Genomic DNA, 6,762 nt, shown 5'->3' with positions numbered 1-6,762 from the left:
AATAGATGCTCCAAATAATCTACAATTTGAGGCATATTTGTTAAACATGTTGCAGAGAAGGCCCCCCACATTAGAGCATGTACACACTGGTTAATATATTACATGCTAATGTTATAATTAGTCTGTTAACCCTTGTGTTGTCTTCCCGTCAAAATTGAAAATCAACACTTTTGTCGATGCTTTTAATCAACATTTTTAACTTTTTCTTATGTTTTTGACAGTTGTTGTTTTTTATGTTTTCAACACTACGTAACACTAACTTATTAACTTTAGTTTTACAGTTATTTTTGGAATTTATGGTCAATAAACCTCATTTATAGGAAATTATACCAAATGTTTGAGTAAGAAAAGCAGAAATTAGGAATTATTGAGACTAAAATTAAAGGAATGGATGTTGATGGATAATCACAGACTGGAATATGTCAACTTTTACTCAATATTGTTTCAATACCACTTACATTGTTTTTTCAAATGCTATAAAACTGAATAAGACGCGCCAAAATTAATGAAAGTAGAGATTTGTACTTGACAAAGAGCGTTGTGTGGAATCAATCATGTTATTTTGGGGAATGAAAAAGAACAATGATATGGGACAACGGGGCAATTTGACCCGAGGACAACATGAGGGTTAACATTAACATCTCAACACTATGGGAATTTACTTCACAAATAAGATCCCCTACCTGAGTTTTAGACAGTATCCTAAATCAGTTTTTAAAATAGGTATTCCTCACAGTTGGTCCTTTTATTTTATTAACAGTTCTCTGACTTCTGACATCTGGCGTCTAGAATTCTAGGATGGTCTAACGGTGGGAACACCACTACAGCTACTATCATCTTAGCTCTCCAACAGAACTCATTTTAATTGTGGGGTTCCTCAAGGGTCCATTCTCGGGCCTCTGCAGTGTTCTAAATAGATACTTCCTCTCAGCCAGATCACTAAGAACCATCATTTTCCATCACTGTTTTGCGGATGGTACAGTTTTATGTCCGTCTCAAGTCCAGTAACTTAACACTTGCCTTAATGATGGCAAATGTTAGATGTTGCAAAACTTTTTAACCCTTGTGTTTTCTTCCCAGCAAAATTGAAAATTAACACTTTTGTTGACAATTTTTATCAAGGTTTTTAACTTTTTTCTCACGTTTTTGGTCTCTTTTTTTTTACGCTTTTTAAAAAATGTTTGTCACTTTTTCTGACATATTCAATACTACGTAACACTAACTTATTAACTCTAGTTTTTACAGTTATTTTTTGAGTTAGAAAAGCAGAAAGGAATTAATAGAGGCACTTATGAATAGAGGTGGGACAAAATGTCTTTTAGATGGGGGCTCAGCCATCTGAATGAAACAGAAGTGGGCATGAGGCACCATCTTTCACCCAGCACTCCACAGCTGGCTGGCCAGCAGCCCAGCATCAACAATAATTCCCCTGTTACCATATCAAATGTAGATCCATCATATCTGATCATCTTCTGCCTTTTGAGGCTCTCGGCCCTGACCAAGCAGCAGGAGGAACAGGGTTCACCGTCTCCAAAACAGGACCTTTTTCTTTTTTTAAACATGGTAACGTTGCAAGGTAACCACATGACAGACCAGTATGAAGCCTCTATAGTCGGTTCTTCATCCAAATGTGCAAATTTTAACTGAAAATAGGCAAAAGAAAATGTGTATGATTCCATGTTTCCATACACTACCGAATTATTAGGAGTTGGTTTATCAGGATATGCAGTGGGTGGCGCCAATTCTTCAGTCAAAAAAACACACATACTAATTCAGACAGAGCGGGCACAAAAATATCAAGTTTAATAAAAGATCGCCAGTCCAACCCTAAACTGTAAAACAACGTAAAAAAGCTTGATTGAAAGACATTTCTGTTTTGTTTACTCTCCCTTTCAACACTGTTTATCAGAACCCAAATGAGACAAGAATTATCATGCTATAGGCACCTCTGCTACACCGTAAAAGGAGCGGATGGGCAACAATACAATTACAAAACGATAATTACATGATTAATTGTTACGAATCTTATTAAAGCTCCATTGTGTAATTTTTGAGTTGATTCTTAGGAAAAACCTTCCACAAATTTGTGCTCATTCATGTGTAATTACTTCCACCAACTAATCCAAGTATTCTCCGTAGCGTAGAAACTGCCATTTACAATCATTCAGAATACATACAAGCGACTCACTCGAATGCCGGCCGCCATGTTGTGCCTCCGTCTTTAAAATACATTAGCCAAAGAGGGACATAGTGTCATGGTTTCCTTTTTTATCCTGTTCCTTTGTTCCTTTTTCTGTTATTTCTCCATGTTTCCACCCTGGTCTAGTGTTGTTACCTGTTGAGTGTCTGTATGTTCTGTTACCTGTTTTATTTTGAAGTCTGGTCTTGTCTCTAGTTTTACTTCCTGTCTGTCCCACCCTAATGTGATTCACCTGATGTATCACCTGTTCCTTGTTACCTCGTCTCTTGTATTTAACCTCTGTGTTCATTTTGTCTTTTGAACCTCCTCCTGCCCGCATTTTGGGCCTCTTTCCCTGCCGCTACAACCCATAGCTCTGCATTTCGCGCTTTTACACTCAATAGCTCCGTGACAAAAGCCAGGGGGGGAGATTCCTCGCTACTGCTGGCAGATTTAAAGATGCCCCGCCACACCGTGACTTTGTGGTAATGTTTACTATGGACTCTGTAACTTGGCTGCCTTGGTTACCTTGTTTCGAGCCGTTCTAGCGTGGTATAGTAAGCCTGCAGAAAGACTTAGCTCCATTTGGGCCAGTTCTTATTAAAAGTCAACCAGCTAAGCTGCTTGACTCTCATTGGCTAACAACTAGCCAATGAGAGCCTGGCTATCAGCATCCTTTAACCAGCTCATGAATAGTAATGAGCTCAGGCAACATGACGTCAGACTGACCAGCTGTTGTGATTGGTCGGATTTCTTCTCTTATTTCCTTTCCAGTGGCTAGAGCTGACAAAGGAGGTAGCAGTTCATCTTCACATTCACCACATAACACACACACACACACACACACACACACACACATATCACAGATTTAAAAAAAAAAATGCAAGTACTAAAAGGTTTTTTATGACATGGCACCTTTAAAGCCAATTCTTTAGGACATGTAGCGAAGTCACCAAGGAAGGTAAAAAGAGAATTCAGACAAAGCAACAAGACCAAGGTTAATATTGGAGTGGCTTTTCACAGATGGAAATTCAATTTCAATTTTATTTATATAGCGCTAAATCCCAACAGTTATCTCATTGCGCTTATCGTAAAGAGCAGGTCTAGACCGGACTCTGATGTTATCTACAGAAACCCAACAGTTCCCAAGAGCTCATAAGGAGCAAGGATTTTAGAAGGGACGCCGGAGTGCTTTCATCTCGACAGGTAATTCTGCCTTTTGTGTCAATTTGAAGTTTTATAGCTGCTTGGCTAACATGGCATGGTTGTGTATAAATAAAAGGACGTCTAGGATGCTTCCCCTTCCCTTCTTACGTCAACGATGAAAAAGGACTGTCTACCTTGTAACGTAAACGCAATCATATGTGTCGTGATTTCCCTGGCAGAGAACTCACGTCACGTGCAGTGCTAACACAAACCAGCTACAGCTGGAACAGCTGGGTGTAAACAATGGAGATATTAAGAGTTCATTTATGTTTTATTGACAAACGGCTCAGAGAAATATATTAAAAACACAAACCTCCGTTGCTTCTTTAACTCACTGTAAACATTTCCTTACACTATTAATCTCGTACAATATACAGAATAACGACAGCACTGATACTTTACAAACATTAGCTCCTGGATGGCTGATGTTGGGAATGAAATGGTACCAAAATAACGAAAACATAAAACTATTATTACACCGGAAGCAGCACTCACGGATGATGTACTTCTTGGAATAATACGGCCACTGTAGGAGTTAAAACACACTTGGGAGGGGCTAGGAAGTAATATTCAGTTGGTTGTCATATACAATTTCACCGCTAGATGGGAGACCTTTTTACACATTGGGGCTATAAACTACTTGGCATTTTTTAAAGGGCGAAGACGCTGTCTTATGGCATCAGTTTAAAGTGTCAAAGAGACAGCAGTTGTTAAAAAGCAACTACAGTGGCGGTCTGCGGCCCAAGGCCACACTAATTTGTTTAGAGGCACAGATCAACACCTGTCTAAACAGAGGAATGTGGGAAGAAAGTAAGACTGAAAGCAGAGGGGGCAGCTTTTGTTGTACTGTCCCTGCAGGGTCCCGGGACATGATGGATCACCCTGAGGAAGAACAAAGTCAGGTCATTCTGACATTCTCTCCATCCTTCACTGTCCTCACACTCGAGATACTCCTAGTAATTAAAGGTTTTCTTCAAATGTCTGCTTCTTTTGTTTTGTCTTAATCTTTGCCTGATTTATAGTTTTTCAAATAGATCTAGAAAATGTCATGAACATCACCGACCGCAGCTGTATCCGGTGAAGGGTTTTATTGAAATTCCAAATGCGTGAGATATGACAGAGAGTTATGGGTGGCAGACAGCAGCAGTCCACTGACTATGCTTGTCAAAGTTTATCACATAAAAATCAGAATGTCCATGTCCACCGAGTAATGTCAGCGATTTATGGTATTCACTTTGGACAGCACTTTTCAGAAAGCTGCAGTCTGGGCAATCATAAAATAGAAACCCTGTATATTGTAATGTAACCAATACATCAGCCTTGCAAATAAAAAAAAGTATGTTTTTTAGATTGGATTATATTGTAATAGGGAGGTCTAATATTTTTAGTTCCACAAATGAGGTTGAGTGGAAAAAAAATGACTCAAAACCAGAGCCGAGTGAAACATATACATTTTACAACATGTCCTAAAAATTATACAACAAAATACTTCCAGGGCTTGGCCCACCAACCTTAAATTACCCCCCACCCCCCACCAGGAACAAGCCGCTTGGATTATTTTTAATGTATTTTTGAGATGTTTTTTTGAACTACAGTTACGGTTGGGCAGCTCGGGTTAAACCTCCAGCTAGTTTTTAGCACTGATTTAAAGCTACAGCGCGTAGTTTCCGCCGCCCCCCCCCATGAGGAATTCTAAGTAATGACAACAAAACTGTTGGCGCCGCCACATGATACAAGCCTTCCGTCACCGCGCATCCACCTCCTCCTCCACACTGTTGCTTGTAGCCAAGGAGGACATGATGGACTATCCAGAAGAGGTCGTTATATTCACTCGAGTTTCTGCATGGGAAAGTCTCCAGATGCCACGATCTCCTGAACATAGTCATACTGAGAGAGTTGTGTGGAGCTGATGGTCTTAATTAGCTTTGTAGCAACTCATTTGGCATCGACCTGAATGTAACAGACGTTCATTAATATCAAAAAGTTACCTTTAAAGCTTTAATGTAGGGCCTTATGGAATCTGTCATCACAGACACTACTGGGCTCTACATCAGCTCTTCCATCAGCCTGGGACCAGCCCCGGCCCCAGCTGGACCCTCGTCGAAAAACACACTTGCGACCGGGCTAAACAACTTTTTCGGAAAACACTGACTTCTGTTGTCCATGGCCTCTGGAACGGCACATAGAAATGTTTTCAGATCTGAAAACTACATGTCACGTAGCTGACGCTTTTATCCAAAGCCACTTACAATTGCTATGTATGTCAAAGGTTGCGCTCCTCTGGGGGAACTAGGGGTCAAGTGTGAGGGTCACATCAGATGATGACCCTAGACCAAAGGCATGTGTCATATCCACTGCACCACCACCACCACCACCCCAGCAAACAACAGGGCGACATCATTGGTCTGTGCCTTAGATTGGGTTGGGTTTAAGGAAAGCTCGCCGTTTGGGTTAAAATGACTTTGTTAAGGTTAGGGGACTGTTGTCTGGTTACAATGATAAACACGTGATTAAGGTTGGAGAACTCTCATGGTCAATGGAAGTGGGCGATGGGTTAGGGTCTCCTGTGTTAAAGACATTTTTTTACATCAGCATTTCTATATTTGTCAGCCAATAAAAAGCGATGTCAGTATGAAAATTCCACAATATGTTTTAAGTTATTTAGAAACAGTGTCTCCATTGTCAACCCGACAGCACTGACAAATTTACTCATACACTGTGAGATGTCCTTGGTCAATATCCTTAATAACCACATTTAAAGAATCATTAACATACATGTTTTATGTTATTTGTGTGGCCGATGTCTCATTACAGGACTTTGATTTATTAAACTATTTGGTATTGGTTTCAAAAATACAGTTTCATTTAGATTCTATCATTTAGAGTATATCTAGTTAGTTCTTTAATATTTATTGATGGACCTCGTTTATTGGAGCCAAGACAGGTCTTATTAAAGATCCTCTGTAACTTTATGAAACTGCCCTTTTCCCCTTTTTGGATATCATATCTAGGGTTTCTATTTTAATTTGCTTTTTGTTGCTATTTTGTGGGCAAGTTTTGCCTTTTCATATACAGTAGGTTAGTTATTCAATCATCGCATCACTGTAATGTTGAATATACAGTACATTTTTATGAAAATGATTATATATATAAATTTGCTAAATACACTTAAAGTGGCTTGCATAAGTTTACACACCCATGCTAAAGTTGATTAAAAAGAAGAATGAAAAAACATCTGTTGGAAATTGATCTTAATGCCTTAATTGTAAACATTTAGGAAAATCCAACCTTTTAGGACACCAATTTTTTTTGTGAATGAATAATGTATTGTAAATAAATATATGTTATTCCTTAAAATACAGGGGGCATAAGTATAC

The 6,762-nt window shown here is 39.1% G+C and overlaps 1 protein-coding gene across 1 annotated transcript in view; it reads right to left on the bottom strand.

The window, feature by feature from the left end:
* Window positions 1-6,762, bottom strand: part of septin12 (septin 12) — an 80,267-nt gene that overhangs the window by 72,313 nt on the left and 1,192 nt on the right. The window lies entirely within an intron of this gene.

The sequence above is a fragment of the Etheostoma spectabile genome, chromosome 15 (assembly GCF_008692095.1).
Source record: "Etheostoma spectabile isolate EspeVRDwgs_2016 chromosome 15, UIUC_Espe_1.0, whole genome shotgun sequence".
NCBI lineage: Eukaryota > Metazoa > Chordata > Actinopteri > Perciformes > Percidae > Etheostoma > Etheostoma spectabile.
The sequence above is the reverse complement of the archived record's forward strand: the minus strand, read 5'-3'. Positions and strand labels throughout refer to the sequence as shown.